Source organism: Homalodisca vitripennis, chromosome 8 (genome assembly GCF_021130785.1).
Source record: "Homalodisca vitripennis isolate AUS2020 chromosome 8, UT_GWSS_2.1, whole genome shotgun sequence".
NCBI classification, from domain to species: Eukaryota; Metazoa; Arthropoda; class Insecta; order Hemiptera; family Cicadellidae; genus Homalodisca; species Homalodisca vitripennis.
Window position 1 is genome coordinate 88,054,181 of NC_060214.1, and position 25,804 is coordinate 88,079,984.

Consider the following 25,804-nt stretch of genomic DNA (forward strand, 5'->3'; position numbering starts at 1 on the left):
TATACTCAACCAAGAAACTAATTTTCAAATCGTTTATGTAATGTTTAATTTTAAATACTCTCGTACTAGGTGTGGGGGGCATATCGATGAAATAATTTAGATTCAGTTTTAGCAAGTTCATTTAATAGATATTTGTCCAGTTAAAGGTTTACGATTTTAATAATAGATATTCACCTTCATTTCCCGATATTGTAATGGTTATCAATGGAAAGATTCCAACTATATCTTGTCCTTGGTTGTATATATTTTCAAAAATTATAAAATTTGCAATAAAAAATAAGTTTGAATATTGATCACACATAAAACGAGACTCCTTCCTTAATCATTCGATCAAAAATAAGGGTGTTATAATAAGAATAGTTATAATAAACATTGATCTAATGTAGTAAAGTCCAAGGTGCTTCCCTACAGCCGAATCTCAATCTTAAATCAATAATCTTCTATGAAACGCCTTTATAAGAACAGTATATTTAGACGAATGAGGTTTTCACAAAAATAATTCTAACAATGCGACCATCTTAAGAGTTATTCAAAGCTCAGCGGACGTAAAGCATACGTATAAAACCTACAGCGCCCAAGAGCGAGAGTATCACATACATACAGGAAGTGTATCTCTAAATAATACAAAAGCACAGAGCGTCTCTACCGGGTATTGTAGAACAATATGGCATATTGCCATGCTTACTATTTTGGCTTTCAGCTTTAAAAAGCCCACATAGTCTAAAACTTTTTTATTAAGGTAAGGGGCTAAAAAATTGGATTTCTCCATGTATGCCTATCCGAGCTAATCACAAGATGTCTCAAAAATGTTTAATAGTAATCCACGAAGTTTCATTTCTGTGCATGTCACACTGAGTTCGATTATAGTGTATGTCATTCCATGCGATTTGGCTGAGTTTTATCAAACATTTTATACATTGATCTTAAGGGTTACCATGATGGAAAAGAGAAAAATGGATATAATCGTATGTGGTATAAATGTAAACATTTATTTGTTTCTTATTTCAAGAAACTAAGAAACATCACATTACACTTAGTCCTAAAAAACCTTTACGATTGTTTGGACAGGATGGGCATGGTTAAGGGTAGGGGTCGACTCCTGTCGAGATCTATTAACAATGATTATTGGCACTAATCTTAGTCCTGCCACATTGGAAGAAGGGGGGTCAGATCTGTACCAGCCTCTCCAGTCAAAGCAGGCAGGGGTGGAGATCTTATATCTATTCTAGCAACTGACTTTAACACGTACCCCAATATCTCGTCATTGGCGGTAAGTCATGGGCCTTTCCTAGATATCCATAGGGATGCCCAGATTTAAGTGATACATCCGTTTTTGCTTTGCCCAGTGAAGGTTCAAATTGAAGGTATAAACACGGTGAGCCTTCCTGGGTAAAGCATATACTCGTTATTTAGTATGCTGAAGTATCTGAAGCTTAGTAGAAATCAAAAGCGAAAATTGAAATTATTTATGTATTTTATTAAATATATTTGAGGTGTAGCCTCGTGTAACCGACGTTGTAGCTTTTTTGCTAATTTGAGTACTTCAGTACATAAAAATCGATAACTTCATAGGAATTATTACATAATCTAAAATAACCTGAAAAGGTTTATCGGTAAATCATAATCAATAAATTTTACAAATCTTATATAAAAAATATTCAAATGCCTAGAGAATTGTAACTGGAAAATATTTGTCAAATCACATCCAGATTGTTTAAATCCTTTGTTACTAATGTATTTTTGATGAATTAAAGTTATTGGGTTGTGTTACTTTTCGTATGATAACGAGCAACATCATGCTTGTGGCAGGAACTACTGAATTATTCAGAGCCACAAATCTTCTGCTCAGATAACCGATGTGTTATCCGGAACTTGAGCCGTAACATTAGTCTTCGTTATGGCTGACTTATGAACATATATACCGTTCACTGTCTTTATACTTGAAACCAAGTATGTATTACTTTCATGCGTTTTCTACTTCTTAGAATAACTAATATATACTAACGTTTGAATTCTATGAAACGCCGGAAGTTCCTATTTAATTTCAAGAGCAACGTAATTATAGTTACATTTCTGGAATGATTATATTCCTTCAAAGTTTTTCCTTTCCCCTTTAAGGAGTTTGCACACACACACACACACACACACACACACACACGTACACACACGCGCGCGCGTGCATATATATGCATGTGCAAAATTGTATGGCCTATTAAATATCTAGTTTTTCAGGACTAAAGCAGTGAATAGTCTCTAGACGTCGTGTCTCATTCAAGTTATATAATATATATATATATATATATATATATATATATATATATATATATATATATATATATATATATATAATCTTAGAAAATTAAAAAAAACATAAGAAAATACTATGTAGTATTCTCTCAGCTATTTAATAATACTACTCATATAAGTAATAATACAGGTTCCATACAACTACTGCCATTTACGCAGAATATTTGAACACAAATGTACTGTAATAGAACGCTGATTAATTTTTTTGCCAACTTATCTGAGAGGATAATATGATTACAGACATTTACCATTGTTATATTTTATCAAATGTATGAGAGTACATTTCGAGGATTGAAATCTATCCTCTTTGTCAGGAGAGGAGAAAATTATTACATGAAAGTTAGAACCTTTCATCGTCAATAATAAACTTAAAAAATAACTGAGAGAGCATTATGCATTATGCTAGGATAAACAGCTTGTCTGCATTTATTTTTCCCTCGAACTAATCTTATACCATCTCCTTCCTAAAATAAAGTATAATAATTTATAAAATAATGCAGTAGATTATCAGCTCTTTTTTAACTTAGACCATTTAAATATTATCAAGAAGTTAGCTTTAAATTCACAAGCTATGAACAAGCATATATACATACGCAGTTATAATAAACAGCATATTGAATTAATTCATGCGCAGTTAAAATTAAAATATCTTTTTGGAAGTTGACAATAATATCTTTTCATGTTGTATAATTTATAGATACTATTTATTTTGACAAGCTCGTCATATTTTTTCCATCAAACATACAGATATGAAAATTCTCTCGTCAATTCTTTATTTGTTTGTTTATATATACCCTCATACATTGTTTATTTGGATCTTTAAGTTCAATGTTAAAATATATTATAGGATACAATTATTTTACTACTTAGTAAATGTTTTCTGAACAATCAGATATAATAATGCAAATAAATAGTTTAATTTAAATTATTTAAAAGTAACTAAATATGATTGCCTTAAATTTTATGATAAGTAGGACTTCTGAAAAAACTTGTATACGTACAAGTTTGAATATCAACTGGCACAGATAATTTAAAATGTAATACAACGATTAAAACATGAATATAGTTGTCTCTCAACTGAAAAATAGTTTTATGCTTAAATTAATATTTCGTTGCGTCCATAAATTTTGCAAAATTTAAAGATCGGTTGCTTTAAAATATGTGTTATTCCTTTTAAGCTCTTTAATGCATAAACGCGTTATTGTTTTATTTGATTTAAATAACAAAATTATTAGAATTGTTGTTTAATTATAAGAATTCAACAAGTCAGAAAACATTAACAAGACAAGTCTCGACGTCAGCGGAAACGTTGAATTATTCACGGCAACAAATCTTCTCAGGAGATATCCAATGTTTTATCCTTGCCTTTAGTGTGCGATACATAAAAGAACCATAACTCAAACGCTTTTTAGGCTAGCTCGAGTCAAGATTTTAGTAAAATACTCTCTTAACAACTTTACGACTGAACATTAATTTAACGACAGGCATGTTCATTAACTCATACAGAGAGCTAATGTACTATAAGCTGCATTCGTAGACAATTATTCAAATGTTAAATTCCCAGTAGATTGTTTTAGACTAATAGAGACTCTTAGAATAAGAGAGACTATGAGAAAAGTTCTTAAAATACATTTTAAAGTTACTGATTTGGTTTATTCAAACAGTTAAACAGCTTTTCAAATAAACGTCACAGCTATATCTCTCTAAAAATAAACAATGAATTTTATATAAGTGAAGTTATATGTGTTTACATTTTTTGTGTTGTATGATGGTGGAAATTCGCACAAAGTATTCACGCATTGAAATAACATATTAAAACGCATTAATAACATATTTAAATTCAAATATATCAATTTTGATACACCGATATATTAATAAAATTACATTGATTAGGTTAAATTACGTAGATTAGGGTGTTAATTATAACTAATAAATTAATAGACTTATACCAAAATGGGTTCTAATTATAGTATCAATGTTGTTACAGAAATATTTTACATTGAAATTGTTGAAAAAAGAAACGATAAAAAACATCTTAAGCATTCACATTATGATGTTATACATAATGTTTTCTATTATAAATTTCATTAATCATGTAATAAAAAGTTGCGGGTTAATACAAACTGCTGCATACATGTTAATCCAATTGAGTTTTACTATACTTTGTTTCATCAGTATAATTCTGCATAATATACTTCCTGCGTTTATTGCTTATTTTAATTGTACACCCAGTGTGAAACTCAGCCGTACTTCGTTTTACAATATAATGGAAATAGAGTAAAACGAATAATATAAATAAAGTCAACATAGTAAACCTTTCCATTAAGTTAAATCAGACAACTGTATCGTCAAGATTACGTGTCTCGAGGTTATTATAGTTGATTCCTTGTGTATTATAACCAAAGATAAGACTAACAGTGAGCTTGAAATGATTTCGGGTGCCATCGTGCATACTTGTTTGCCAGCTTTTAACTCTTGTCTCTTTCTCCTCTGTTTCGCCGAATACATCCCGGGGAGTACAGAAATCCAAACAATTTGTTTCAAACAGAAGTATACGAAAGTGTTATAATCTAATAAGTAACACAGATTAGACAAACATCTTATCATCCGATGACGTTGAAGTACAATTCACATAATTTTTTGAAATGTATGAGAGCTTCTTTAATGCAGCAATTCCCTTAGTGAAATGTAACATGAACCAACATCCTAAATAGCTCACAGATAGTATCCAAAAAGACAAAGATGAACTTAAATGATCTGAGACGCAAAAAGAGAGACATCGTTACACCTCATTTCCCTTGCTAAAATGTACAATAAAAAATCGACAGTAAGAATAAGGCCGTGTGTGAAGTAATTTAAGATTTATATGGTAAAAAGAGAGATAACAGGAAATTCATCAGCGAATTGTCCATTAGCGGACACTTTATAAACCAAACCAGTAAAATTGCTGAAGCCTTCAACAAATTTTGATGTTTCCGACAATTTATTTCCTGCAGATTGCGGAAAGGGTGATCCATATTTCTTCCGCTTTGTATACGTAACAAGCCTCTTTCTTCGTCCAGCCACATGTGCTTCTATCCATTGATGGATACCCACTGTACATACTGTGTATATACTCTGGTGGAATAGATATGTGATAGATGTTGTGTATATACAATAGATATCTGTGTAATACATTAATATGTAAGATATAAATGTGTATCTTGTGCTTTGTGTGTTTCGCTCAGCGCTAGAGCAATCCGAGTGTATCTACCACTCCGCTGGAAAAAACCAAGTGGAACCTTTTGCTTTGCGCTAGAATAATTCATGTGCTTTTTTCTCCCTATTCCTTGCCGTTAGATAAAACCCGGCATACTTCTCCTTACACTCTTATTTTGGCCAGGGCTGTGAGGATACCAAGTGTTTGTATTGTTGATTGGCTTACTCTGCTCTTAATCTGACTTTTTGCATACCCATCCCATTAATTGCGACTGAGAACTTCTGGGTCTATAAATGAAGAAACCCACATTCGCACGAGAAAAAAAATCATTACAATACATCTCAACCAACTTATATTTAGGAATTTTGAAAATAGTCCTCTTTGTATTTCTAAAAATTAGAGTATAGCACCGTGGAAAGATATAGTTTTATTGTTGTGAATGCATCTCAAAGATTCATGTTTGAAGAACGACCCGAAAGTGTTTCCTCATGTGTTCAGTACGTTTTATCAAAACTTTAAAAATCAGCAATCTAGTAAATTCTACCGATTTTCTGGCCATTTTAAAGTTGAAATGTTTGAACGAATAAAACAAACTGTAAAATGACTGACAAAATGAACTAGTTTATTGTTTTTAACTTTTGACCATCAACTGCAATTAGTATTTTAAAATGTATTAACCCATTTGAATGATTTTATGATCAATTTAGTAGATGAAAATTAAGAGTAGTTTTGTAAATGAATATCCATTTAGCCATGTTAACGTCCAGAGTGCCGTATTTATTTATCCAAAATGGTTCTCTGGCGTAAAACATGATACGGTATAAATCGATAAAAATTGTAACATAATATTCCAACAAATAAACTGGAACTACCCTTCTTTCAAAGGAAATAAAAAAGTTCCTCTTTCAGTGGAGAGCGTCTAAAAGTCAGAGTAAAGTTCGCAAGTTGCACTCAAGTATATTAACGCTCACAGACGGTCACTAAAGGCAAAGGCGGGCACAAAGCTATAAAAGGAACATTAGCGCTATAAACTTTACTGTGTAGCTAACTTATGTCAGACATGGAATATAACCTCTTTCTTTTATTTCTTGGAAGACATTCGTTTTCTTTTTATGTATTTGACGTAATTTTTGTAAGTTGACTATAATTTTCTTTAATCACAATCAATAAACGGCAGTCAATTAGAGAACGGGGAACCTGTTCATATAAGTTTTTTTGTACTTAATTTTCATATTCTTTACTCAAATATCAGCTTACGTATAATTTAAAACTTTAATATGGGATTTTAATATAATTTTGTCGTATTGATCTCTTAATTATGAGTTAGATATCAATGAGTATTTTTTAATATAATAAAATAATACTTTTGAAAGGGATAAGGATAAGTATCCTCACAACAAGGGAAAAACATATTCTAATCGGATTCTAATAGACCTATGATCATGAATGCATTCTGATTGAATATCCTTTGAAAAGCTATACAGTTTCCTGTCGAACAAAGAATCACGGCTACACCATAACGAATAATATAATTTAGAATATACAACATGTTCATATACAACATTATAGCATCATTGTCAACGTAAAGTTTTTCATTATTTTCTTTAATTAATTCACCAGTACAATATTTCGTTGAAAGCATGTATGAAGTAACCGGGAACATAATGTATAACTAGAAATATGTTTCCGAATCTTGCTATAAGCTCTCTCCGTGTTTTAACTTAGTATAATAAGTAGTAAAGGTTGTGTACTAATACGCGTATACAGGGTGTCACATTTAATGTTAACATTTCATATATTGTTACATACATCTGACGATACTAAACCGTCTGATATTTATATATTGTTACATAATAATGTTTTTTAACAATTGCATTAAATAATTTAAAAGATTCCATTAACCTAGTATTATTTTTTTGTCATAAACACATATTTTTACAAATATTATAAATTATTAACATTTTCTGACTATTTGAAAGTCGGAATTAAAATTTGAAAAAATCTGAACAATTTAAGAAATTAATAAGGAATTATACATTATTGCTATTATCCTTAAGGATACTTATAGTATGTTTTAAAATATTAGTCCTGTATCTGAAACTGTTTATAAAATCAAAATAATTTTATCAAAAACTATACAGGCAGACACAAAAGAGTTTGGCTATATGGTTTAATAAGCAAATTTTCCACTTATTTTTTTATTTAATTTTTCTAAACCGATTTACAAAATATTGATCTTTCGTTATCGAAAAACTGTATATTGTAGTAAATATTCTGTATTGTGATCCATGCAGAGTCCGCATTTATAAAAACCAAAAGTAATTCTTAGATCGCATTGTTTGATATTATTCATCACATCATGAAATATTAACCAGTATGTAAAAAAATTCACATATTGATAGCAAAGTTTATTGCTAGATTGACAGGAAAAATTTTATATGCCTTCTGTCTCTACGGTATCTTGAGAACTAACTGATCTACAGACGAAACTGTATATCAGGAATATAAGCTTGAATGCATCATATACTGGTTTTATTTGAAAATTTTAAAAAGGGTTTACAATGAATCTAATGTCATTACCTCAATCTTAAATCGAATTCCATCAAGCTTCCATTAACCAGCCAAGTTTGCTGATTATCTGGAATCCGGAAAACTCAATTGTAATCACAACTACCTGGAGTGTTCAGTTCGTTATGGTAATTGCATTAATCAAACTCTGCTGATAGTTACCTGAATTTGAAATCGAGCTGATTGATTCTCGGCTTACGATAATCAAGCAGTAAACATTGGTCAACTTTAATGGAGTACATTTGATTTCGTAGGGGCAATTATAGTGAATTAGGACTGTTTATGTTATTTACTAATTTAAATGGAAGAAAATATGTTAACTTTATTGCAACATCTATTAAATTTTGTACTATTAGTCATAGACATTGATATTTATTTGTAAAATATTTTTATAAAATATCACTACTCATTATATAAGATTTTTAATTATACCAAAGGCGTTTTGTAAAGCAAACATATGCACACCACAGATAGATTTATCACTGTTATCATGGTTTCCATAAGACAATGAAAAATTCGCTGATGCTCAGCCAAATATGTATCATCATTGAATTAATTGTTAATATATAATTGAAGGTTTATGGAAATTTTCAGATCTATATGTCAGTTCGTTTTCCACATATTTTGTGGAATTTAGCAATTTGTTACACGGTAGAAGCGTGCAAAGAGCAGATAAGAGCTTACGGGGCTATACAATTAAAATATGTTTAATCTTAATTTTCATACTATTTAAATTGGATAAACTATTAGTTTTGTAAAAAAATATTTGGCTTTTAGCCAAATATTAGTGATATAAATAGTTTTATATCATCCTTTAAATTACTTTCTAAAAACTAGGCGTTATATACAAAATATGTGTGAGACGCTTTTTAACAATTAGGGTATGTACTCATGATATATATATATATATATATATATATATATATATATATATATATATATATATATTTTCTTTAACGTTTGAAAGTGACTAAGATTACACAGATCCATATAAGTCAAACATGCAAAACTCCAGTATTACTAGTTGTGTTCGAGTAGGAAAATGTTTATGTAAAAGAAGTTACTAACACATACAATAATTTAAGGATTTCAGGATACATTACCAAAATAACAGTGAAAAATTATATATATATATATTTAAAAATATTTTTTATTTATTAAAAACAACATACAGGAATTTTACAAACATGTAAGGTTAGGATATGAATTATCACAATAAAATGTAAAACTTAAACTAAAAATTCATAAATATTAACGTCAGTCTTAGTGCAGTGACTGATTCATTTCTTTAATGTTACTTCTTAAAAAACATATAGCTTTCTATAATAGTACTCAATATGTGCGTTATATGCTGCATGGTTTACAGAAAAGCAAGTATAATACATACTCGTATATCTCTCTGGTACAAAACAGGGAAACATATCAGTTAGTTTCTTTTTGTAAGATCAATAGATCCAATACCGTTATATCCTGGCATAACACTTCTACCTGTAGTAAATCTACGTGCGAAAAGTAATATTAGAAGTAGTGAATATCTCTTGATAAACGTATATACACTAACTTTATAAGGCGTGTTATTGAAGTTCGTTTGATGATATTCTTTTATGATATGAAATCAAATCAAAATTAAAGTTCAGATTCCAAGATAGGTCTAACTAGTCCTCTATTACACTTAACCACTAAACACAGATAAAGAAAATAACAATTGAATAAATATCAAATTTAAATCAGCAAATTATTACGTAAATAATATTTAAACTACTAATAAGTGTTTAAACTCCGAATTAGAATTTTTTCAATATATTTTAAGTTGGGAGTTAAACGAAGTACAATCTTTCAAATCAACTAATTGTTCCGTAAATATTATTGAAACTTACAGAACAAGTAATGAGTACTAAACGCAAAACGATTATTATTAAAAATATTATGGTTGGCCGTATGAGAGTACGAGAGTTTCAGAAAGACGTATAAATTATTTTTTCTCTATTTTTAATAAAAGTAAAAAAACATTTAATAATTATTCTTATTCTATTACATCTGTTACTCCTTAAAACTAAAATATTTCTTATGTGGGATGAGATGAACTTATGAATAGACTCTTTCTCCTTATATGGAAAGTACTATATATACATTGAGTAACATACAGCGTATATAATCACCGTTTTATATTATATTAATAATAATATCTAAATATTACCGCAAACTGGAACTCCTAGTAAAACAGCATTTTTAAATACGGCTTATTCAAACTTGTAAAAGTTGTATTTCTTTTAATCGCTAGTTGAAAAGTAGACATAGCGAATAACTTTGAAAACAAACATAAATATTCGTAATAATATCATAATACAAAACCATGAACTTTTTATACTAAAACAGGAATCGTAGGATTCTTAAATAAATTCTGAAAAGGAGGAATTACATGCTTACAAGTGACTTTACTAAAGGAAAGTACTCAACAAGTTCATAATAGTGCTATGGTTAAGTTCGTAAATGACATTGAGAATAACTGCAATAGCACTATGAAGGTCACTTAATTATACTACAAATTTTTTACAATACAGTCCAGATAGAACACAGAAGTCTCACTGGAATACTGCACACAGCGATATCTGGCAGCAAGTCCACGGAACTATTGACTAGACCTAACGCATCACTAGCGAGCTCTATTGACTGATATACTTGTTAACTTCAGTGAGGTGTCTGCGGTTGGATTGTCTTTGGTCCAGTGATCGTCAATCTGTGCATCATTGAAACACGTCAAATTGGTAAGATAACAAATTTGCATCGGTAATTTAACTATTTCAAAAAGAATATTGCCACATTCATCGAACTAAATGGTCATAAAAATGTAAAATAATTTTTAGTTTGCAAATAAGTGTTTATTTTGAAATTTAATGTTATTTGTTAAGTAGTTTACTATATTCTATTAGGGCTGAGATTGATATACCTTAGGTGCATTTCCATCTCCATACGGTTACTTCTTATCTAGGCAATTAAAAATCTTTATATTATTCTACTACTTTTCTAATCTCAACTATTCTTCAAACACAGCTAAAAATTAGGATGCTTAAGAACATCAGATACAGCAAGTAGAATCCCCTCAACCATGTGATTTAGTTTTACATTAATGTAAATTAAAAGTAGGAATATCTTTTTGAAATCATTATAAAGTATACTAGCACATACATTAACAATATGTGCATTTTATAAACATATGTCAGATGACGGTACCGTTAGAATACTGTGTTAGTCGAGTCGTTTTTCGTAAAATATTGTACATTTATGTTGTTGATCATCTCCCTTCTAATTTTGTGGATTGAATGTGTGTTTTGTCTTCTTGTCGATTGCAGTAATGATCTCCTATGGTAATGAAGGATTAGGGTTATGTAGCGTTTTTAAAGCTACATTGGTTTTTTTATTACAACTTAAATTAAATAAAATTTTTGGGAAAGAAATATTGATATTTAATTTTAGTTAGATTGTGAGAAGTTAGGATAAAAAACGAATAATATAATCCTTTGGCAAGTTAGTGCTGGTAATTTTGAATTATTAGGAAGGCGGTTCACTGCCTTGAATTGATCAAAACTTGTCTTGTGTACTGCAGTTACGTCAGATCTGAGAGGGCTATTGTTCTCAAGTTGGATACGGCTGGGCCAATGAGAGAACGCCGAGGATGTCCATCAGAGTTGGGGGGAAAGGGAACTATAAAAACAGCCATCACATAATTTTCGCCCTTCTTTTGGTAATTATCGTAAACTAACAGCTACCCGATAGTTTCCTATATATATTATTTTCCTATGACATAATAAACAGTCTAGATATAATCGATAGTCACTCAAAGCTATTCCAATCTCCCGATCCAATTTAGATTTAAGTGTAAAGAACAGAGGTTTGGGACCCTGAAGTCGTAATGTGAAAGAGGTTTTATAAGAATAGTATTTGCCTCCCACATTCCATGATAATTTATTGAAGTTCTTCGACGGCTTCAGTAACAATAAGAGTTAGCCTTTTTATCCCAACGACGAAAGTGTATCGTACAACTAAAGGGTTGCTCCGGTCATTATGGGTCCGTTCTGGTCGTTTAATTTCACCCCCGGTGTTTTGGCATAATAAGTCGCCCGCCATTATCTTTTTATTTTCATTTGCAATGTAAACAGATGTTTCAGAAAGTTTATCGAATTATAGCTGTCAACAGCTGTTTAGTGCCAGTTTAATTTGAATTATGAAACGTTATTACGTTCATTCATATCATACATTCGAATGTAAACAAACTAATTTTTCAATTTGAATTCGACTTTATTTGGTGAGATGAATGTGGTATAGGTGGTAAAAAGCACTCTAAATGTTAATTCAGACCAAATTAACACCAACCAAATACCTGTTCAGAATTTTAGCACAATCCGTATAGCAGTTTCAGCGTGATTCGAGGACAAACCTCCAAACATCCAGATATCCAAACATTCAATCTTTCGCATTTATAATATTAGTGGGATTAAATTGATGATAGTGTGCGCCGTGTTTCTAATTTTTGTTTTCCGCGAGAGATTTTCAGGTAAGCGCCAAATATATTGTACGTTATATTGAAATAGTCTTCCAGATCTGATATTATATTAAGTTTGTTGTCTTTTTTATAGGAAAAATTAAATTTAAAGAAATTACAGAGCAATCTGCATAACTGATTTTTGGTGAAAAATGAAGCACAATAGAATCAAACAAGTTACATTTGGTTTAAACTTGCAAGAACAGTGAACTAAAATTAAACTTTGTTAACAACTTTGATTTAATTTTGGAAATTTAGTAATTGATTAATATTTAATTTGATATATTTAACATTTGTTTTTTTGTGAATTATTAATTGGAAATTAATTGAACTTTAACAATTATTTGAGAGAGTAATATCAGAATTGCAAAGACTTGAAAGTTAAGGAAACAAATAGTGGAAAAAGAATTTTTTTTTTAATTTTGAGTGAACTTAGTTACAAGTAAACATTTTAATTTTATTTATTTCCAAGTGGTATTTGATTTTTACTTGAAAGCTCTGTTATTTTATTTCAGAAGAGAGCTCTGATTTTGTTTTAGATTGATATATTTGACTCAAATTTATATTTCTTCCCACAGGACCTTTATAATATTAATAACCGGTTTGTAAATTCTTTGTGGAAATAGAGTGATGAAAATTCTGAAATATTGAGCTTTTCATTTGCTAGCTTAAAATAAATCCATTATCTTTATTTAGACGTTTGATTTTTATTTAAACCAACCCGATAATATTTAATAGTTAACAAAAATTTAGTAATAAATTGTACTGAATATTCACTCGGAGCTCACTAATAACAAAATGTTTTGTATCATCTTGGATATCACAATGATAATTTAAATCTTAATATTCTGGTGTATTAATTATCTACAATCCAAGTCGTTATAAGTTTATATCATTTAACTCAACTATCACAGAACATATTGTAATTGCAAGATTGTCTATTTTTGATAACTATTAGTTACTTAATTTACTTATTAAAATTATATTACCTATATTGTAGCTCATTATGGTGTATGCACGTAGAGAAAGCAACAAGCAAAACACATAAAAGTAGTAAACGGTTTAATCCAAGAGTTTCCTATTAAAATAAATTCCATCCAAGTTGGTTCATTACAATAAGTCAATTCAATTATATAAATATTATGGCATCTCATACATTATATGGTATCTGAACAATGAATGTCAGGTTTTTAAATATTACAAATTCTATAACAGAGGTAAAACCCGGAAAATCTGAATAATAAATATTGACATGGTGAAATAACAAGAGAAGGTCCTACGATAGAGAGAAACATGTGCAATTCTATTGTAACATTATTCTATTTCTAATTACTAGAAAAGCATATTACGAAATATTTTATGTTTTTTTGTAGTGATGTTTTGTTGTAGAAAACAGAACATACCAGTTTAAGTCAGATAGTAATAAAAATTATTACTTTTCAAATTTTATTCATTTATTATATAGCAGTTATTATATTTTTAGCAATTGATATTTAATCACTTAAAATCATTACAAATTAAAATTAATTTTATTTTCATTTATAGAATCTAGAGGAAATGGTTGTAAAACAACGTAATTATTTCTTACGACTGTAATTAATCTAATATAACTGTAATATGGTAAAATGTATATCGTGTTCGGGTTATATATAAATAAAAAACTAATATATATACGTGACTAACAACGTTTGTGACGTTTTCATCATAACTACTGCAAAAATTATCTCCTACCCTTGCTCGAAAGTGATTCAATTAGGCTGAATACGATTATGTTGAACACGAAATAGTACGTTATGAATAAATTTTGTTAAAATAGCCAAAAATTAATATTGACCATTCGAAAACAATATAAAAGTATTATACATTGCATATTATATTAGTAAATTAAGGTTTTCCGTAGGCCACTTTAACTGTTTTATTATTTTTACTGCTATCTAACGAACTAGTGTTTATGCGTAATAAATAAAAGCAATATATGCAATTTAAATATTTTTTATTATAAAAAAGCTCTCTTTCTTTTTTGTTTTGCTACAAATCCGAGTATAATTCACCCAGGATCATTACTAGTTATTCAATTTTTGTACTAATACGCTCATATATGGTGTCCTATTATTTGTTAACATGCCAGATATTAGTTAATTTAGTTATCAAATTTTAGTTATGAAAACATTATGTTGTATTATATTCAAAAAAACAATATAAGGTACCAAAGTTAAATTTTTAATTAACATAGATGGTATAAATATATGTAATAGGTGAATTATATCCCATATTACTAATATGATATAACGTTTGTTACTTAATACATGAAAAAGTTTGTACTACATTACATAAAAAAGATATATCTAATGTATAAGCAGATCAGAAATAAATAACATTCAGCTCTGCGGCGAGACAGTGGTGATGGATTTATTAATTATTCATGACGTCACAATGCAGTGTGAGCTCTTTACTGGATTGGATATTAAATATTAGCCAGGTCTGCCAACACAATCAATCCAACTGCGTTAGTAATTAATGAATGATATCATAAAATACTAAAATGGGCACGATATTCATTGGCTTTACTTTGTAAGTAAATCATGAAGCTACAGAATTTGATAACAAAAAAAGAAATCAAATAACATAATACCTTTAAAGGTGGTTTATAAAATGTTTATTTTACAGTAAAGTAGAGAAATAAAGAGAGAAAACGGTAACATTTCTTGATGCTAATAGCAGGACAACTCATCCTGGTAAGCTTCTAAGAGATAATGTTTACTTTAGACTTATCGTTTATAGCTTTACATCAGGATTTCCATTTCTGCTCTGGATGTTTGTTATTCTTCAATTTCCCCACCAGAGTATTATAAATGTATGTAACCCACATTATTGAATTCCATCTATATTCAAATTAATTGTGTTTGTGCGTGTGTGTGTGATGTTTACACAGTTTCTGTGATTTTATAGAATGTACATAATATTTTAGCTCTTTTACATCAGTTAGGGAAATTTTCAATGGAAAAAATTCAATTAGTTCGTTTCTATAGGTTTATAAAGGATCTATATTTAGTACTTCCCATTTTTTTTTCTAAAAGGTAAATTTTATTAATAATTATCCCATTTTGTATTTATAGTTCAATCTCATCCCATTAAATATTTTATTTTTAGTGAGTAACATAGGCTATGTAATGGAATAAAAGCCGTTATTAAATGTTTTTTACTTTTAGCCAAAGTAGAAAAAAATAATTTAAACGTCTTTCTGAAACTCTCATACTTTATTTAACGACCAATCTCAATATTTGGAATAATAATAATTTTGGGTTTAAAATACTTTGAATAATATTTACAAAACAATTTGTTGATTTGAAAAATTGTACTTCGTTTAACGCTTAACTTTAGTATTTTGAAAAATTATCTTTAGAAGTTACAAAACGTTTAGTAGTTTATATATTATTTACGTAATAATATGTTAATTTGAGACACTTTTCATTAGAATTTGTGATCCGTAAACTATTCATCTATATAAATATGTATTCATCAAATATTTACATTACAGTTACAATAATATAGTACGAATTATATGTTATTTTCTTTATCTGTGTTTAATGGTTAAGTGACAGAGAGGACTTGTAAGATCTATCTCGGCCGCTGTAAATAGAAGAATTTTTAATTTTAATTTTGATTTAATTTTATATTATAAAACAATAAACGAACTTCAGTGCCACGCCCCATAAAGTTAGTGAATATATGTTTATCAAGTTATATTCATAACTTCTTACAATGTTTTTCGCACGTGTATTTACTAAACCTAGAAGTATTATGCCTACATAATATCTGTCCTCTTGCATCCCTATATATTAAACATAAATGGAAATATATCTGCCAGGATATAACGGTATTGGATCTATTGATCTTATAGAACGAATACCTGTTTAGTTTCCCTCTGTGTTGTACCAGAGAGATATACGAGTATGTATTATACTTGCTTTTCTGTAAGCTATACAGCATATAACGCACATGACGAGTACTATTGTACAAAGCTATATATTTTTATAACAACTAACATTAAAGACATGAATCAATCACTGCACTGAGACTGGCGTTATAATATATATGAATTTTTAGTTCATATTTTGGATTTATTTGTGATTCATATCGCAACCTTACTCATTTGAAAAATTCCTTTATGTTGTTTTGAATAAATAAAAAAAATATTTGTAGAAATAGATACAATTTTTCACAGCTATTTTGGTAATGTATCATTAAATTCTTAAATTCTGATAATTATGTATTAATAACATCTTTTACATAAACATTTTCCTACTCGAACCCAATTAGTAATATTAGAGTTTTGCAGGTTTGACTTACATGGATATGTGTATATATATATTTGAATTTGAATTGGTTTATTTCCAAAAGCTTACATTTCAATGGTCCCGCTAAGTACAACACTTATCAGCGGGGTCCAAATTAAACTATCTTAACTAAACCATACAATGTATTTATTAAATTACGTATCAAAATTGGCATTCATTACTTTGTTAAAGTTTACAAGCACGAATAACAGCATACAGGTTTGTTTTATTTTATCTTTACATTTCAAATTATTAACACTGATAAAACCGGTCTCTTAACCCTTAAAATTAAGTTCATGTTCCTAACTAACAAATTTGCACTGGTCATATAGTGTGATTGGATTGTATGATTTATATCCCTCCATCGGGCGCTAAACGGAGTTTTCCTCCGTGTATTGTTTATTATTAAAAATAGTACTACTTTTCTGATGTTGGCAGTCGTGACCCGCAGTGTACTTCACGGCAATCTTTCGGGGAAGCGAAACAATAGCCTCCCGCTTATCTTTGTCAAAATCTGTCAGTATGAGGTCTACTTCCGTGCGAGACTGGACGATTCCTCCGTGAGCGCCCGATGTCGTGTTTGGACGAAATCTCCGTGAGCGCCTTATAGTGTTTAGTTTTTATGTAGTAATAATCCGTGTGCGCCTAAATGCCTGATCTGTGATGGGTTCTTTTTAAGTTTTACAATATATTTTATTTGAATTTTGTGAAATGGAGAATGAAGACGAGAGAATTGTCAGTACAGTACCCGTGTGCTAGGGAACATTTCAGTACTGTTTATGGAGTGAACATTGTCGTTATAAGAACCAGAAGGAAAATGTTTTGAAACTTTGTGTAGTGTTCAAAAATTTTTAGTAAAGAATAAATTTTGATTTTAGAATAATAATTGACATTACAATTGTATAATATCTCAAAAATTGAAGTAAGTTGTTTTTGTAAGAAGTGAAAAACTAAGTTAATTTCTATATATTATTACAGAAGGTTAAACATTTTTACAATTAATTGCAATATTCCTTAAAATAAATCATGTTGTTACTATACAATAACAGTTTTTTAAATTTCGAAATTCTTATTTGGAAAATTCATTACATAAGAGAGTAATTTTTATTTAAATTCTAAAAATGAATATATTACATTGTAATTAAATCGTATGAATATTTAAACAAATAAAAACAGTTTAAACGACTATAATATCCATTATTCACTAACCTGGAGGAAACCTCCGTGAGCGCCTGATGGTGTTTCTAATTTTAAGCGCCCGATGGAGGGATATTCAGAAGCAGACGATGTCCTTACCCAATTCCAATCGGTATGAGACAAGAATAAATACCCCCTCCCATCAGGCGTTCCTTGTTCCGCCACTACCAGTGTTTATTTCTGCAATTGCAATGCACGTGCAAAATCTAGCATGAATTTTGCTCTAATTATTAAAGTTCATTTTAGTTGATTATCAATAAATAAATAACTGTGTTAATTTATTTCACCCAATATGTAGCATTTACAGCATTCAAAATATATGTCAATGTGTCTATTTGCCTATTCAGTCTGTGATATGTGTTTGTGTTATCCCTGTGCTAACCTAATTGTGTTTTGGTATTGTTTTATTGTGTATGTGTTATTGCATTGTGTTTTGACGCATTTATATATTGCTAATAATTCATTTTCCTACTCCTTCCAAAATGTAAGTTATTTCATATTGCATATTGTTTAGTCATATCTAACGAATTTCCATTCCCTAACCTCTCTTACTGCAGTACAGTACGCGGCCACCACAACAACCTGCAGCTCCTTCCCTCTTTAGTCTAGGCTTTCATACCAATGGCAAACCCTAGCAAAGGGTTTATTATTGTATAGATAAAATTCATGTGTTATATTTGGCATGTGTTTACATTAAAAAAAGCAATAAATAAATAAATAATAATAAGTAATAATATTAAAGCTAATAAACTTTAAAAAAAACAACTTATATATCAATAACAACAACAAAAACTATAGGCTATGCTTTATAAATATATCTGTAACATTTTCTTAACAATAATCCCATCATCACAAAAAAACATTTTCAACACAAACAACTGACAACATTATGTCAGAATCTGAAACAAAAATATACAGTTTACTCTGTATCTGATTTTATCTATAATAGGGCAACCAGATCCACCATAGATTCATGAAGCTTAATCAGGTTACATAAATATTTAAAAACTATTAAGCTAGACTATAACACAATAAATAACATATTGCAATAACTATATATACTAGGCCTATATGTTTATCACATATAACACAATCTAATAATGTTTATTCATAATATTCAAAAGCATAACAAAACTATAAAAAATATAACATGGACCACAATAACAGAGTAATATACACTATATGTTTATCACAGCAATAACCAAAATCAACAACAGACCCCAAACAACAACACTACAATAACAAAACTAAACCATAAAAAATAACAATATTATGGTATAAGTTAACAACAAGTTAATATAGACTATATATTTATCACAGCAACAATCATTAAACAACAGTAAAAGTCCACAATAACATTAAAATAATAACATACATACATACTATACCAATTACATGGTATACTTTAAATAAAAATAAAAATTTAATAAATAAAATTTTTATTTTAGAATTGTAAATGGATAGGGAATAAAAAAGTAAATTTATATTGTAATCCAGCGGCAGGCACAACGCGCTTGGAATCTGGTCTAGACCTGACTTGATGGCAGTGAATGCTAAACAATAGTCTACAGTGGACTCAATCTTTTGTTAGGCGGCGAACCTGCGTTGAGAGTGATTCAAACAGGCCTGCAGGAACAGGAGCGTAGTCGGTGCAGGCCAAGAAAACACGCTCTGCTTCCATTCCGAGTTGAGAAGCGATAGAGTAAAGTCTTTAGTGCGAGTTTAAAAGTAGTGTCGGGCGTAGGATCCGTTGGTATAGATTATTTTAATACCGAACTCCAAGACCTTCACGACCAAAGAGCTAAGTACTTTTGACTGAATCATTAAATTTTTCTAAATTTGAAATTTGAAAATTTAAGAAGTGAATTAATTTGAAATTGGAATTGAAATTTGAAATTAACGATCAAATTCTGTTGAGTGTGGACTAATATATATCTAAATTGTAAAGGAGTTATTTATTTAAGGTCAAACGTAAAAATTTAATTGAAATTGTAGGGATTCTAGTTAAAATTAAGAGCTGCAGGTGCCGCACCATATCTTGTAGGAACTTGTGAAAAATTCCTGTTGAGAACTGTTTAGATTTGTTTGAGAATTTTATTTTAAAGAAGTTTATAATTTTTATTTTATTAGTTTTGAGAAGAAGCCTATTTATTTTATTTCATACAAATTTGATCAAGATTATTATTTTATTTTATATTTTATACACACGTATTTGGAGGACAGTGAGTCCATGTTAAATCGAAAGTGCCTTGCCTAAGGAAGTAGTAATTTTAAACTATTGTGCAAAACATTTCATTGGTGGAATACAAGGTTAATAATTGAAATTTGGATTGATTTAATAAACCTGAATATTTCTAAAAAGGTGCAGTTTTAATTTCCACCAGTATCTACTTAAATCTTATGAGTTCGAGAATATTTAAGGTCATCATAATAAAAACAAAAAATTTTGTATATTAACATTTAGTATACAAATAAGTGCGCCACTCTGCTACTTTTAAACTCGCACTAAAGACTTTACTCTATCGCTTCTCAACTCGGAATGGAAGCAGAGCGTGTTTTCTTGGCCTGCACCGACTACGCTCCTGTTCCTGCAGGCCTGTTTGAATCACTCTCAACGCAGGTTCGCCGCCTAACAAAAGATTGAGTCCACTGTAGACTATTGTTTAGCATTCACTGCCATCAAGTCAGGTCTAGACCAGATTCCAAGCGCGTTGTGCCTGCCGCTGGATTACAATATAAATTTACTTTTTTATTCCCTATCCATTTACAATTCTAAAATAAAATTTTATTTATTAAATTTTTATTTTTATTTAAAGTATACCATGTAATTGGTATACATACCCTACATAATCACAAGTTCTCTTTTACTAATAAACATAATAAGTTAATAATATCTAGAAATGTTTATACAGATCTATATTCTAAATGTATAACTCTTCCATTAACCACCTGTAAACAAATTTTTTAAACTTACAATAATTATGTTCATTAAAAATATAATTTGGTAGACTGTTAAATAGGCAAGGAACAATATATTTGGCCAATCTTTTACCAAAAGTATTTGTTATTCTTTAAACTTTGAATTTTTCAATATTTCTTAAAGCTATAGAAGTGTTCTTGCTGTTTGAAGTTTTATATTTACTGTCTGCAAAATAATATACAAGGATGCTATACTTGTAGTAACCCTTTGGTGTCAAGCTATTGGCTTGTATATACAACTGTTTTACTGTATACCATTAGCTCTGCCATTCAACATCATATCCGGACATTTCTTTTGAAGGCTTTGTATCTTATTGAGGTGGTTGTCTGCAGCTGTTCCATATGCAATTATTCCATATCTAACAATTGACTCCACTAACGCCTTGTATATTGAAGTCTTGCTTTCAATGTTCAATATATTTTTTAATCTATAAAATACAGCAACACACGAGCAAATATTTTTCTGTATTTTCTCAATGTGGTATTTCCATGTTAAACCATTATCTATTGTTATCCCAAGATAATCATAGGTACATACTAATTTTATTCTGTCACAATCACATGAAGTGAGGTATAAACGTGTGTGTAGTTGCTCACACATACATGTGTGGTATTTTAAAACAGACTCATTTCCTACTTTTTTATTTCTTAAGTGAATATTCATCATAACAGTCTTTTTTGGATTTATAACAAGTTCCATATTATGCAACCATTTATTAATTTCATTAAAATCATTTTGAAGCATTGCTTTGGCAGTTACCAGATCCATATGAGATGCTACCAGAAGGATGTCATCTGCATATGCCCACACCTTTACATAATTAGTTACATTAAAAATATAATTTATATAGATATTAAACAGTAATGGACCAAGGTTACTACCTTGTGGTACACCACAGTTGCTTAGCTTATATTCACTATAAGTGTTTAATATTTTTACTCTGTAACCTCTGTTTTGTAAATATGATTTGAACCAGTTTAAGTTTACTCCAACAACACCAATGTTCTCCAGGACTACTACCATCTTATTATGATTGATGGTATCAAATGCCTTTGACAGATCAAAAAATAAAGCCAATACATAACACCCTTTTTCTAACTGTTCATTTACATAGTTAGTAAAGTCCTTCAAAAGAAGTTCAGTTCCCTTACCCTTTTGAAAAGCATATTGATTCTCATTAATAATGTGACATTGATTCAAGAACCAATTTAACTTATTCACAACAAATTGTTCATATATATCTTTTCTATACTGGGAAGCAATGACACTGGCCTATAATTCTCATAAATTTCTCTAGAGCCCTTTATATATAAAGGTCTCACTATTGAAGTCCTAAGACACTCAGGGAATATTCCTTCACTCAAAGACACATTTATTGCTCTAGCCAATGCAGGTCCAAGTGAATGTGAGAGTATTTTTAAATCCTTTTGTCTTATTAAATCTATACCTGGAGGCTTATTTTCATTCATTGATTTTATAAGATATATGATTTCTCTAGCTGTAGCCTTACGGATATAAAGGTTTTCTCTTAAATTATTTTCTCTTATAAGTTCTTTAACTGTATTGCATCTATGAACAGCCTGTGTAACTCCCACGTCAAAATGAGTAGCAAATTCATTTGTAATATTACCAATTGTTTGTTTCATCGAATTAATAATCAGCAAATCGGTATTTTTGTCATTCGTTCTTCCTAATAAATTATTTATTCCTTTCCACATTTTTCTTATATCATTCCTTATATTTGAGAAATAAGTTTTGTAGTATATATTTTGTCTGTTTCTAATTTCATATGTAACCCTATTTCTAAAAAATGTATAATTATTTCTATGCCTAGCATTTGTCGGATCCGATTTCCATGTTTTAAACAATCTATCCCTTTCTTTGGTCAAATCCCTTAAATAATCCGTCATCCACTCTTTTTAAATCCTTCTACGTGTATTGTGTTCTTGTACTTGTTTATTATTATACTTGTTAAATTTACAATTTTCATATGTTTTTTTAAATTGGTTAACTATAAATTCAAATGCTCTATTGGTATTATCTATAGGCATATGATCCCAATTAATATTCTGTATTGCTATTTTTAACTTAGACTCGTCATATGTTATTTTACCTCCATTTAAATCTAAGCACTAGATATCTGATTTCATTTTAAGGGACAGCTTAACACCAATAGGATAGTGATCAAAAAATTTTAGTTTTCAGCACACAACCAAGAATTTCATTAAAATTAAAAACGTCTCTCATGTACAAGTGATCAATGCAAGATCTGGTCACCCTACCTGCCTTGATTTCCTCTCTAGTAAAATCATCAATAACTCTAACAAGACCTTTAGATACTAACATTGTTTCATAATCTTTAGCTATAATTTCGGTATTTTCTATAATGTTGATATTAGTATCTCCCAAAAATACCAAACTTCCTACAGAAAAATACTGTCTCAAAATATCATCAATTTCTGTCACAAAATATCTAGTTGAAAACCCTGTACTTGTAGGAGGAGGCCTATAAATAGCTATAATATGTATTATACATTTTTTTTAAGTAGTAACAATTTTAGTTTACCAGCTATGCATTCAAATGAATCTACCCTTAGATTCAACTGACTGAAAGTAAACATTTCTGACTTATAAAATAGTACTAAGCCTCCTCCTCTTCTACCTTCCCTACATGAAATAACTTTCGAGAATCCATATAAATTGTACCCAACAATTTCGTCACATGAGCAAGCTATCTCTGGCAGAACTATGATATCCAATCTATGAATGAATTTTTGCAACTGAATGTTTAAGGCATCCCATTTTTTTTTATTGACCTTATATTTAAATGGAAAATTCTTATTTCAAGATCCTCAGAAATATGAGAAAACCAACTGTATATATCACTGTAATTTTCAAACCTGACTTTATTACCTAGATCTGTTTGAAGACCATCCATAATTTTGTGATGTATTACTAAAATAATATAGGCTAACCTAAGAATCCTTATACACCAATTTTCTTTATGTCATCTAAGCTTCTGATTACAATTACATTTTCACTTCCTTCACCTCTTTTTACAAATACCTTCCCATTTTTAAACCATACATACTTATAGTTATAGATTTTAGCTCTTGCCTTGGTGTCTCTCAGCAGATTCTTGCAGTAGAGTGATAGGTTTTCATTGAAGAACACCTGTTTACCTGTATCCCGATCCGAAAGTCGTGATTTCTTCCCTGCTTGAAGCCATTTATCCCGCACTTGTACTAGAACTGTACTATTATAGCAGGAGGATTTCCATCTTTCCTTTTCTGAAGCCTGTGAAGCATATGGATTTCCTCCGGTACAAAGGGAACGTTAATAGTCTTACCTAATTCCTTCACAACTTCATATGTATCTTCTTCTTCGACCTTGGGACCCCTCACAGGCACTCCATGAATCTCCAGGTTCACTCTTCTACCATATTGTTCCATTTCGTTTACCCTACTCAGTAGGTCCTTTACAGTAGCATCACTAACCTGCTGCTTTGTCTTGACTTCTTTCAGCTCAACTTTTAAGTCTTTATTATATATATATATTATATATATATATATATATATATACATATATATATATATATATATATATATATAGAGAGAGAGAGAGAGAGAGAGAGAGAGAGAGATATTGTCTTCAGTCTTGTGGTTAAATGCCAAATGGATTATGTATCAATATATATAATAATAATAACAATAATAATAATTCTTTATTGATGCTACAAAAACAGATATAAATCCAATTACATTGCAGCATTTAATACAAATAAATTTACAATATTATTAAAGCTCGTACATATAAATTATTTTAAGCAATATTAATAAATAAATCATACATTATTGAAGACATTTTAAGTAAATGTTATCATAATATAAGAATTAATTTATAAATAAATTATGACATAGTCAAACCAAGCAAAATTTAAATTAGTTTCTAAAAATTTCAATATTATTGTACACACAAAATTCACAATAATATATATATATATATATATATATTCTCTTCATGCAGAAATAAAAAAGAAAACTAATTTATATACGTCTAGTTTTTAGAAAATAACTTAAAGGATGATATGAAACACTTTATGTCTGTAGTATTTGGTAAAAAGACGCTAATTGTTTTTTTTACTACTTAAGTCGTTGTTCCAAATAAAATTGTATGAAAATTAAGAGTAAACATATTTAAACTTTATAACCCTGTAAGGTCTTATCTGTGCTTTGCACGCTTCTACCGTGTAACAGACTGCTTAGTTCCACAAAATACGTCAAAAACCTACTGATATATAGATCTGAAATTTGTAATGAAGCTTCTTTCATATATTAACAACATTAATTGAATGATGATACATATTTGGCTGAGCATCAGCGAAATCTTAATTGGTATTATGGAAACCATGATGACAGTGATAAATCTATCTATGGTGTCCATATGTTTACTTTACAAAACGCCTATGGTAAAGAAATTATAATATCTTATATAATGAGCAGTTATATTATATAAAACTATTTTACAAATAAAATTAATATCAAAGCTTATTGCTAATAGTACTAAATTTAATAGATGTAGCAGTAAAGTGAACATCACTTGTACCATTCAAATGTTCACTACAAATGCCCCCACGAAATCAAAAGTGCTCCATTAATGTTGACCAATGTTTACTG